Source organism: Humulus lupulus, chromosome 8 (genome assembly GCF_963169125.1).
Source record: "Humulus lupulus chromosome 8, drHumLupu1.1, whole genome shotgun sequence".
Taxonomy (NCBI): domain Eukaryota; kingdom Viridiplantae; phylum Streptophyta; class Magnoliopsida; order Rosales; family Cannabaceae; genus Humulus; species Humulus lupulus.
Genome location: NC_084800.1, coordinates 80,734,532 through 80,747,576, shown reverse-complemented (window position 1 = coordinate 80,747,576; position 13,045 = coordinate 80,734,532). Strand labels below are relative to the sequence as shown.

Here is a 13,045-nt window from a genome sequence, read left to right as displayed (position 1 = left end):
TCGAACAACTTATTTTTCTTATTTGATTGGACTTTTCTCCGTAGATTTTCATTTTATCAACGTTTGAAAAGTAATGTTTATTTGGTTTTAAGATTTGTACATTTGTTAAAAATAATATGACATGTTAAAAATAAGTAAGATGATACGTAGGATATTTTTAACACATCATCACACAACTCAACATCATTTTTATTAAAAATTAAAATAATAAGAAGGAAACATTGGCGCCAAATGCAAAACAATTTACCTCCAGTATATGTGTAGGGTAACACTCTTTACTTACCCATATTATTAGTAGATAATCAACCTTCTAAAATATTATAATATTAGCAATATTTACCTACCAATAAATCTTACGAATAAATATTGGTGGGTAAAGGTTCCCTTTACCTACCAATATATATTGGTAGGTAAAATATTGGTAGGTAAAGATCAGATTTCTTGTAGTGGCTGGAGGCATCGCCACTCTGTAAGCTACCTCTCCAACCCGTTCCAGAATCTCAAAGGGGCCAACAAACCTAGGGCTTAGCTTGCCCCGAACACCAAACCGCTTCACTCCCCTCAAAGGTGAAACTCTAAGGAACACATGGTCACCGACTTAAAACTCTACACTTCTGCGTCTCAAGTCCGAGTAACTCTTCTGGTACTTAGAAGAGTTTTTCTTAACACCCGCGATTAAGCTGCCAAACTGCTTGGACCTAGCTGGGAAGGTCCATATCAAATTGAAGAAGTCCTCCAACCAGGCACCTATAAACTTGCTCACTTAAAAGGAGATCTCATTCCTCACTATTGGAATGGAGAACACATGTGCAAGTATTATCAATAAAACAATTCTTCTTAAAGAATTGGCTGGTATTAATTTCACTTTTTACAAGTTTATGAACAAGGTTAGTCAGTCATATGACTAGTCGCTTATAAGTGTAAGATCAATTTTTGATCACTTACACAGACACGATTGTCCATTTATTACGAGAAATAAAAGGAACTATGCACAGCCAATTATTCTTGCCAATTAATGTATTTATTACAAGTATTTGCTCTTTACGTGTGTTGTTTCTCTATATTATCAGATGTATAAGTATTTATTACGAGCAGTAATGTTCGAATAGGTCTTGGTCATGGCAAGTGACCGAGGACCTTAAGCTCCTCAATCACTTGGGGGCATATAAGGTACTAAGCAATAAAATCATATCAACATGCATATGTAAACACACGAGCAAAATAAGGGAAAACATACTACGGTACTTAGAGTATTTTTCAAAATTTTGTTTAAATTTTGTCAAATAAAAACAAAGTGTTATGCTGAGTTCGGTCATGCGAACAGATGTTATAATAAATTGCAAATATTATAATGTCAAAATAGAAATGTGTTACACCGCGAGCATTTGCTGCTCGGATGTAACTATTAATTAAAAGGAAGTTGTCTTACGCAGTGAAAATTGTCTTGACATTACGAACCGTGGTTCATATGTCCTGGTTACAAATAAAAATAAATAAATAAAGTTATTGAGTGGCAGGAGCAGCTGGAGGATCTTGCTGGGGTTGCTAGTCGAATGTGGTCCCAGCATCCTCTTCGACGCCTTCAATGCCTGACGCCAAAGAGATTGAGGGGGGTCCCTGAGCTTTCTCCTCTTTTTCCAGGCGAGCAATGAACTTTGCCAGCTCAGCTTGCTTCATATGCTCTGGTAAATAGTCGAAGTTTGCCTCGGGTTTGCCTTTCCAGAACATGTAGAAACAGTTGAACGTCACTCCCTTGAACTTCTCCAAGTTGCGAGCATTGGTTTCTTCGAGTAGTTTGACGCGCTCTTCCTGCTCAGCAGTTTCTTTTCTGCTAATCACCAAGTTGTCTTGGAGTTGAGAGGCCTCTTTGAAGTTCAGCATTGAAGCCTCCATATACTTCTCCTTGATCTCAGTGATTTTAACCAAGGCATCCTGGTGTTGCTTCAGCTCCTCGCCCAGTTTAGTAGCTTTCTCCTCAGCTGCTCGGCATGTTTGGCCTCGACCGCCTTGAGCTGCTCGGCGAGTCTTTCCTCGAGTGTCTTAATCTCTTCAGCATGCTTGGCAACAATCTCCTCCGAGCGACGCCAACCAGTACTCATGGTCAGAACTCCCTGCGATCAGAAAAAAAAAGTAATGATGTTAGTATGAGTAAAAGGACAAGATAGACAACTAAAACACAACAAAAATGGTGACTTTCACTGAGTACTTCATTCAGTGCGCGTTTGAAAATTTGGTCGATCTTCATGGAGGAGACATTACTGAATGCTTCCTGGCTACACTGGTGTATTGACAGTTTTTTCAGCTTGTCGTTAGCCGAGTTGTAAGCTGTGTTCAGGATAGCCTCGGCCTGAGTCTTTCATGACTGAGCAACAGGACTTGGGTTGAGGGGAGCTGGAGGAGTCGAGTCGAGGGGAGCCGAAGGAGGGGTCGTGTCCTTGGAAGGTTGTGGTGTAGGAGGATCCTTAGTCCAAGCTCTTTTCTTGGAGGGGTCACTACTGCTTTCCCCGGGGTATCGCCTGCTTATTTTCTTCCTGCTCGCAGGAGCTTCAGCATTGGTTGTATAAGTCAAATGCTTCTCTATAAGGCATGACTGTAGGATGGAAATGAACGATCAGACAATATAAATTAAGTTACTTAAAAAAGCAAGGGAATAAAAGCAAGAAAAATTCTAAGTAGTATACCCAAGCTATTATTACTGGTCGATACATTATTTATGGTACTACTGCTACATTCACTCTCTGCCTCGAAGAAGTTTGAATTTAAACTATTGATCACAAATTTAAAATTGTTGTCCCCGTCAAATAAATGACAGGGAATGGGCAAGTTGTCTAAAAGTGAGAAGTCAGTACCGTTCTTTTCAGAAGACTCGAATATGGGCTCGGGGTACTCTGGAAGTTTTTGCTTGCCCTTCCCATGTTGGGAAGGGGCAGCAGTAGCCCGTGGGATGCTGGAGGGTTCCCTGATGGTCATTCTTATTGCCCGCGCGTCTTGGGGTTTGTGACACATCCTGTTGCTGCTCTAGGATCTCTCCTCCACAGGCACTCCCTATTGTGGACTCCCTCACTTCCTGGTGAGGTGCTAGGAGGCCGACCAGCCTCAAGTTGCTTTCAGTAACCAGTTCTTTGATGCTCTTCTCGATGTTCGTCATGCTGGCCAGGGCTGCAGCCTTTATCTCCATCTTTGGAGTAGGGTCCGGTCGATACCATGGACCTAGGCAATATCAAAGTTCTAAGGATGGGATAGGAAAGCTAGCAGAAAATAAACGACCAGTAATTAAGAAGTTTACCTCCTTGAGTGAAGGCTAGGTTATCGGTGACCAGGTCCGTCGTAAGGAAATACTCCTGGAAGTACTTCCCTATGTTGGATTTGTAGGTGATGTCACTCCGAAAGGTATGAGCAGACTCATGATGGTAGAAGTGGAAAAGCCCCGTGTTGTTGTGGTTGGGACTGGACTTGAGATCAAACACGTAGTTAATCTCATGTGGTGTAGGTACAGGCCACTTCTTATGGTTATAAAGGATATAGAGTGCAGATAGTACTCTATATCTGTTGGGAGTAATTTGAAAGGGGGCAACCTCGAAATAATTTCCAACCCCTTGAAAAAATTCGTGTAGGGGCAAGATTTCCCCTGCCTCGATATGGTACCTCGACCAGGCACTAAAGGCACCTCCGGGCATGTTTGCCCTCTGATCAGGTGAAGGTTTGACTAGGGTTGTCCCAGGAAGACCGTACTTCTTGAGATAGTTACTCACCATCCTATCTGATATGATGCTAGGAGGCGCAACGTACCATTCGACATCTGGCCTAAGGTCGTCACGAGGTCGAGCTTTAGGTTAGATTTTTGGTGGTGCAGTGTTTATAGGCTGAGGGTTAGTAGGTCCTCAGTAGGAGGGGTAGGCTAGTTAGAAGAAGGGTTGGTTGTTTTTTTTTCTCTACGAGCAGTATATTTCACGCGACCCATGTTTGGTTAACTGGTCGGAGGGCTGGTCGATGGGTGCTATTGTGAAAATGGTACTTCTGAAAATGGCAGTGACGGTTGTTCTTGATCCTTGAATAGCAGCGCAAGAAGATCATCGTCGATTGGCCTCTCACCTCCCTAAGGATCGTGCATGAATATCTGAGAACAGAAAAGGGGAGATGAGAGTCTACGGCCAACAGATAGAATGAGTGGAAACGTTAGGATAATGTTGCTCGTGTATAAAAGTTAAGATTTTATACGACCAACAGCATTCTAATGTAAACACTAAAACACATGCGAACAGTTTGGAAAAACATATTAAAAAGCGAAAGTGAAAAGTTTTTTCAGGAAAACTTTTCGACTCCGAAGACAGGTGGGAAAAACCCAGATTTTTCCGAAAGCATAAAAATCGAATTTTTACTTTGATTTTGGGCCCTAAAACAGTATTCCTACTTCCCACGCCAATTTCTAAGCATAATTTAGTGTTTTTACTAATTAAAACTCGTATCCTATCATGTTATTACCCACGAGCCCGATTACCCCGAAAGCATTTTATCTTAAGAACATGCAAAAACTCAAACCCGAATATTAGAAAACTCAAGAAATATATATTGCATGGTATAGCAGAGATAAGAAGATCATGAAACTTACTTGAGTTGCAGATTGCAAAAGAGTCACGAACGTTGGTGCTTGGGGGTGGACGAACACGCCTTGGATCACCGAAGTTTTCTAGGCTTCTCTGGTTTTTTCTTCTAAGTTCTTGAGAAAAAGAAGTTTGGTTAAAGGTAAAAAAATAATAAGAGTGGCACTACACCAAATACCTCTTTCTATAATACATAATTATAAGCTAATTGGAAAAGTATTATAATAGGTAACCTCAAAAAATTAGAAAGCTGTCAAGTTAAAATGGAGGGAAAAAAAAGGCTCGGTAAAGTTAAAATGGAGGGAACAAAAAAAACAAAAGCAAAAACAAATTCAAAATACTCTCATCAACTCTTATAAAAAAACAAAAGGAAAGGCCCTTTTAAAATTTTAGGATTAGCCACGATTTCCACTTCTCTTCCCTCCCAACTTCACAGTAACTCCACTTCTCTTCCCTCCAATGCGCGGCAGGAAGGCAGCGCCACCATCACACTCGGCCACGGGAAGCCATGTCCGATGTAGAGGTAATGATGAATCCAGCGGCGGTGCTGCGTAGGAACATTTCAGTGAAGCCAAGTCCGACGGTGAAGAGGGGTTGGTCGATGAGAAGATCTTTGTCGATGATGGAGAGGTACAGCCGGATATATGACCACTCAGTCACGTTAGCATCGCCTGATGATATTGTAGAAGAAGAAGTACTAGATCTGGTAGTGGTAACAAGAAGAAACACATCAAAAATTTTAAAGCCTGTAAGCGCTTGTTGGACTTTAATTTATTATTCATTTTCATATCTCCAATTTTAACGTTTTTTTTTAATTTAATTTAATTTCTGAAAATGAAATTAGTCTCTAGTCAAATGGATAGTTAATCAACTTTGGTATTCGCTAATTTTGGCTTCATTTTTGGTTTAGTTCTACTTCTATATATTCACTTATTATTATGTATTGGATCAATAAAATGTTTCTTCTTCTTGTTTTTGACAAATATAAAATGTTTCTTTTTGGTAGTTTATAGTTTGAGCAAAGTGGTTTTTGCATATATTTGCTTAGATTTGTTTTTTTAATGTTATCTGTACTTTCTAGTTATCATATAGTTAAATATAAGAGTTGTAATTCTATGCTATTTTTTTTCATTGAGGAAAAAGAATTCGAATTTGGGATTTTTTAAAAAAGTACTATTCTTTTGTGATCACTGGTCTTCTAATTAAGGAATTGGTGTGATTCTTAGCCACTTCTAAGTTATTAGTTTGAAAGAAAAATTGTTAGCATTGATTTATGTTCTATTCGCTTATCCCATACCTTAAGCTATAATGTGTATAATACTGGTTATGGAGTTGGGGTTTTTTGTTTTTTCTTTCAAGTGAATCTCTACTGATCATGGGAGTGACTAAATGCTTGGGGGTACTCTTAGGCACTGGTAGTGATCGAGATTGGTGAGAATTTTGGGAGACCATTATATATTTTGTCTAGTCATGGTGAGAATCTTGATATTACATTTTGCATGGGTGTGTCTTTTTTGTTTGCATTCATAGTTGTTGTTTATCTCGGAACTATCATATTTGAGAAACATAAGCAGGCATCACATTTTGCTAACTGCTTTGAACTACTTTTGCATATGTTTTGATTTTATTATAGCATCTCTATCTCTTATATCATGTGTTTTCTTTTTTTTTATGCTGGCTCCTAGAAAAGCTGAGGACATAGAATTTCAATCATTGATTGGTGTGGCTAAGAAGTTACAGTTGACATTGTTTTAATATGTGATAATTTTATTGCTCTATAATTCTTGCAGGAAGAACTTGAGATTTAGGATAATCAGTGTAATAAAAATAAATAATGAATGATATTATATATAATTGGTGGCTCATCATAGGAGTTAACTAAATATAATATTACTTTTGACAAGGTGTAGACCTTTGGACTTGAGTCAGCATCACTTTCTTGACAGGGAACACAACAATAGCAACAAGGCTCAGCAGGTAAAGGATACATGGTTGGAAGTTTCTTTCTATAAATAGTATTACTATTACACTATTGATTTATACTATCCTCTCTCCAATGAAAAATGAGTATAATAATGATGATGATGTGATTCACGTGTAGAAATTTTGGGAAGCTCAAATTTTAGAAACTTTGAACTACTATATTTGTTATCAAGTTCTCGTCCATTAGGATCCATGAAAACAGGTTTAGTCTCTTCCAATTACATTAATTTGAGAGTAGGATATGTTATTAGTCTGTCTTATATTTTTTGAGTTTATCTATGTGTTCAACTCATTTTGTGTTTGCTGGTATGGTTAAGAGGAACATGGTCTCTAAGTATTTTTTATTTTTTTTTGTATGTATGACAAGATAAAGCTCATTAACCAAGTTATTTATGAACTTCTACACAACCTTTTTTCATTTTACTCCAAACTATGATTGACTTTATTTGAGGTACTTTGGTTATGTTTCAAGAATACTTTATTTTAGAAATTTTAACAATCTTCATGTGTTTCGTGCTTAAATTAGTGGTAATCTATTTCATTGAGTTAATTTTATCATGGTCTTGAGATTAGTAGCAAGGTCTTAAATAATCATCATATAGCTAAAGAGAAAAGAATGATCACTAGTCAAAGTCAGTACCAGAAAATGAGAAATTTTTATACACAACATAATCATGAATAAAATGTATGTACAGAGTTTGCACCATTTCAATTACCAAATAACAATATAATTTCCATACATATATATATATATATATAATCTACACAATAAGTATTATTAGAATATTAATGATTAATATATTGCTAAAAAAATAACATTGTTTATGTGGGGAAAGAACAAAAATCAGATTATAATATGTTGAAGTATAATTTTTATTATGAATTTGAATTAGTAGTTTTCTATAAAGTTAATAAATAAATTAGAATAAAAAACTATGTTATATCTATGAAGTTAATAACTTGATCAAGTTATTGACAATGAAAGCTTGTTTTGTCGTTAAGATTTCGTTCTTGTGGTTTTGCAGGCCACATAAACAATCAGTATAATACTTGCTTCTCGGAGCTTGTTAAATTTGGAAAAAGCAAAATCGAGGCTCAAAATATATTAAAGGCGCAACACTTTTTACTCCTATACATTCTTTGCATAATTCTCTATATCCAATCCTGTCAAAGGAGATGACTGGTGTTGCTTTATGTAAACTACATCTCTTCCACCAATTGTTGCAGATGTAACAATATGTGTTCCAAAATTCTCAATAAAACTGAAGAATGAAAGGGAAAAAACAGTGGAATGCTTGTCAGTTTCTGTTGTCCTAACCAAATTGTTCTCAACATCAAAGATAACTGCCTTACATATCCTCAATGTGATAAATACAAAATAATGCCTGCAATCTGGCATTTAAATACTTTATAAAAAAAGTTGCGGTACAAGTGATTTTAAGGTGCCATTCCTTCATCAATTTTCATGGGGCATATAAAGTTTGTGTTTTGCAAGTGCTTACTAAATCTCAAAGTGCAAAAGGTGCATAGGCTATTACTAGGGTCATAGCCCCATTGCTCTATTGAGCAGCACACACCAGAGTTTTTTAGTGCTCTTAAATTTGCATTTTAATTATTTATTTATCAAAGTAGGCATTGAAATACCTGATAATTGATAAGGAAGTGCATGTTTATTTCAAAATACTATCTTATTAATTTAGTTGATAATACACATCTTGTTCAAATGGTGCATCATATCAACAATTTTTCTAAGAACTAAAGTCTTATAAATCACCACAATAAATGAAAGTTCCTCACTTTGCCAATGATGCAGGATCCCAAGAATAAGGAACAGCTCGTTTAATTTCCTCAAGCAAAATTAAATTTGGCTTTTCTAGTTTAACTGTAAAAAAAGGAATTATGTATCCAACCATGGCAAGGGATTTGGTAGTTGCAGCATCAACTTGCCAAGGTTGATTTCCTTGCTGCTTTGCTTCCTTTGATCTGCATTCCAGCTCTATTATCTCTTTCTTGTGGATTTTACAAATGGTTAGCAAACTTGTTCTGCTTTTTGAATATGTAGTTTTTAGTTAAATTTTGCTGCTTTTAGACATTTGACATTATGAAAATAATTATTTTTCCATGGAAATTGTTTTAATCTGCTTTTAGGAAAGATGATAATTGGAGACTCTCTCGAGTGGTATATATATTTGTTACTCTTGGTATTCTTCTTCTGCTTGGTGCAATATTGGTTGTTACAGTAGTAGTTAAACCTTGGACGTTGAGAAATAACTTACAGACCCTCCTTATTTTCCTTGGTTTCTGGTGTTTACCTTTTTAAGGATGTCTTTTTCTATTTTGCAACAGATTGGTGTGGCATTTCTTTTGGTTCTTCTGATGATTGTACTAGCAATTAGTGCTATCCACCAGTGGGCATCAGACAATTTCTATTTGACAAGGACTCAGACATTCTTTGTTTGTTTCCTTGCTTTCCTTTTGGCTCTGGCAGCATTCATTTTCGGATGGTTTAGAGGTAAAAACTAGTTTTTTCATCTATTTTTGTTTGCTGGGTTTTGCAAGGATATTGCATAAATTACATTTTGCTTGTTTTTGCTAAACATGCTGATATCGTTGTCGTTTCAGAGAAACCATTTGTGCGAGCGTCTGTTGGTTACTTTTCTTTCTTATTTCTTCTTGCTGGGAGAGCATTGACTGTAAGCTGCTCTTGTATTTTAATATAATGTTTTAAATGTCATTACATTGGGTTCATTTCTTATTTGTTTTTGCTCCCTTTTCTTTGTTTCTTTGCAGGTTCTTCTTTCATCACCTATTGTAGTTTACTCTCCCCGAGTTCTCCCTTTAAAGGGCCATCGATTGTAAGAACAAATCTGAGTTTATAACCATTTCTTATATATAGATGATTATATATCTAGGTAGGTCAGGTGTTAATTAGTTTTCCAGTAAATAAATGCAGGACTTGATTCTTCTTCTAGTAGTGTGGGTATTATTACCTCAGATGTCTCATCAGCTGCCAAGAAAAGTCGATTCCCAAACCTCACAGGTTTTTGCCACTTTTTTTTACTTCCTACTTTCACTATTATACCTTTTGTTTCAAGATTTAGAGTCTTGAGATGCCTAAACTTATTATGAATCCCAATACCAAGAGTCTATGTGTATATGCATATCAACATATTGATAGATATAACAATAAAAATAAGCTACTAATATTACCAACTATTCTTGATGGTGATACTCTGAGCTTTTCAAGTGAAACCAACAAAAATTCTCTTGAAGACATGGTGAGTCCTTTGTATATTTATACTCATACATATTCCATTAATCTTCTTATTAATATAAACTAATATGTGTTAATAATTCTGCACTTTGACTCAACTGGCCATCCCTTCAACATTTCCAGGTTGTTATGGAGGGTTGTCCTGTTTTCTGATCTAGTACATGTTTGGTTTTCAGGTTGTACAGTTATTTTAGTTAATGATATGCTCTCAGACTACAGAATTTGTTTGCTTGCTGTTTTTTTATTTTGCTGGTTTGTTTTCTGATTATTGTCTTGAATAATGATTGTTCATAATGAAGATCATTTTTTAGTGTTCAGATTTCAAAAAAAAAAAAAAAAAATCAAGTGTATGGTTGCTTAGTACTTTTTTCTAATACTAAGAGTCTAAGACCTCTACTTTTTGTCTTCAGTACACTCCTGCAATAGATATTTGGAGCATAGGATGTATTTGCTGAAATGCTTACAGGAAAACCACTATTTCGTTGGGAAAATGTGATACACCAATTGGATCTCATGACTGATTTGCTTGGCACACCACCCTCCCCAGCCGAATCCACTGGAAGGGTTCATTTTTTTTCTTTCTATCCATGCTAGTCACTCATCCGTAGCAAATATATTCAAGATAGATAAAATATTTAAGTAGCTATTCCCTGAATTCTCTTGCTGCAAACACTATATTCATCATGCTTAAATACTTGATTTTTAGCTTTTGCGTTTCATTTTATGGCTTGTTTCTTAAATTTAATATTCTCACATTTTTGAGCTTGAGTTGGGCTAGTGGCCCAAGATAATTTGGGCCAAGTGTACACTGTGTACTATTCTCAACGAGCTCGATGTGTACTATGTTATGAAGAGTTGAACCAAGATCATTAAACAACACTAACCATGACTATCAAAAATAAACATTATTTAAGTAAGCACATTAATATTTTGGATGGCTTTTGTATTTCTTTAATACTATTCTGGTTCCTCTTACTTTTTCGATTAAGTTGATTTGTGTTGTCTAACGTTATTGCTTGTTTTATTGAATTAGTTTTAGATGTGTACACTTAAAAATAGAGCTCACCCCAAGATTAAGTAGATCTTATCTGAATGTACGACCTTATGAAATATTTTTGAGATTTAATGCTAGACTTGTCTAATTTTTGCAAACCCATTTCTTCTTAAAAGTTAAATCACTATACTTGTTGATGAAATAAGTAGTCAAAAATGTCAGATTCATAGTCTTGAGTATCGGATTCTTAACATTTACTTGGCCAGGTAGTCTCTTGGTCATTTCCTTTATGTATATCCTATCTTGATAGAAATATTTTCATATATAATCAACTAACATCATGAAACATTCATATTAGTTGCTCCTCTGTTTTTGTATAATTGTTGAATGTACAAAAGTAGAGAAAATATTTTGCGCTCTCTCTCTCTCTCTCTTTCTCTCTCTCTCTCTCTCACAGAGTCTATCAACTCTCTCCATCACGGCTGCTCTGAAATCAACTCTCTCTCTCTCTCATAGCTAAAGCAAGACCCAGGTACTCATGAAGTAGTTAGTCTCTTGTGTAGTTTTTTTTTCCTTTTAGATTTCAAATTAATATCGAGAAAGTATTTTGAATTTAATCAATATATATTTATATACATATATTTGTTTCTGCTTGAGATAATATAGAGAGAAAATGAGATTTGAGAGAGATAATACATATATTTATATCGAAGGGGTTGTGCATATTCTTGAATTGATGCTAATTGAATTGAGACAGTTGGCAGGGGCTATAATTTAATTACGCTTGTTCTCTTGCTTTTAATTTCATTTCTTATCCTTTGTGGGTTTAGCTTCTATAAATATATATGTACATCTTTGTGCCTATTGATTGTCTATAGTCTGATTACTTTGAAGAAATAAGAATTTATATTTAATGACACATTTGGTATGTATATTGTTATTAGCTTGTTGTTGTCTCGTCTGTTTGGGAGTATTTCATGGCAAAAATTGCATGTATAGACATTGTGAGATTGATAGACTTAACTGGTTGTAAGTTTAGGCACCTAAGGGATGGCTTGTACTAGTTGGTTAAAAGCTAATTTAATCACAGTTATGCCCAGCTAGCTGTTAGTTACCAATTCTCTCTTTTATTTTGTTTATGTTTTTCTATATGTTTGTGTGAATATAGTGGTTTGATTTGAAAGATTTTTTGTCTTATTTTGTGTTTGATTTTTAGTATCTAGCTTTTGATTATTCTTAGTTTGATTTTGACTTTGGTTCTGCTTTCTTTGTACGGAGTTTAAAAGGCTTTTAGACCTCATTTAGAGCATTTACTAGTACTGAGGGGACCTATTTTATGCTTATACCACTTCTTTTGAGTGATTAAAAATATCTAGAAATGCATCACTCTTAAAAAGTAAGCAGTGTGAGTACAAATATGTAAGCAGGGAAAATGTTCTATGTTGGTCTTCTGGAGGAAAAGTGTAGTTAAATGTTATAATATCAGGTATTATTGTCTAAATAATGAGATATGCTCTATGAAGGTTAATCAATGTGATGTGTTAACAGTGTCTGGTCCATTCAGGAGGAAATTATATTAAATGGTTAATTGGCCCTGTTAAAGCTCTGTTACATTATTGTGATGAAGCTTTTGATGAATTATATTATTTTTATGTCTGGCCACCTGACTTCAGAAAGTTTCACTCACATTTCACTGAATTTTACTTCTACAAGAGCTGTTTCTGTTCTTTTACTTTTAGATGTTGCTCTTCTTTGTGTGTACGAACTTTGTGCTGTGTATGTTACAGCTGGTTCAACAATTGCGTATCGACAATTGCCTTAGCAATTAACCTGCTCTTTACTCTATGACTCATTCATGTCTTAACTTTGAATTTAAATCAGACTTAGTTTATCAATTTAACATTGAATGTTGTTGTATTATGTTGCGTTGCAGTCTGCAATGAAGACACGGAGTGTGTTGGTTTTGTTAGAATTGGAAGTGAAGATCAGATCATTGTGGCTGGTACAATGAAGCAACTTCAATTGCATGTTTTTTTCCTATCAAATAGTACTGTAGGAGTGTGCAACTACTCAAATTTTGACGTGTTATTATGTAAAAAATTAAACTCTTCAATATTTTGTGCTGAAAGTAGTAACTTTTGAATATGTTGAATACTTAAGACTACTTGAATACTTAAAAAACATTTTGTTGTT

At 35.4% G+C, this 13,045-nt stretch overlaps 1 long non-coding RNA gene across 1 annotated transcript; it reads left to right on the top strand.

Annotated features, from left to right (window-relative positions):
* Positions 1 to 10,956: 10,956 nt before the first annotated feature.
* On the top strand, positions 10,957 to 13,045 carry LOC133793919 (uncharacterized). The gene is made up of 2 exons (XR_009875028.1): positions 10,957 to 11,384; positions 12,786 to 13,045. It is a non-coding gene; the product is annotated as an uncharacterized LOC133793919 (long non-coding RNA).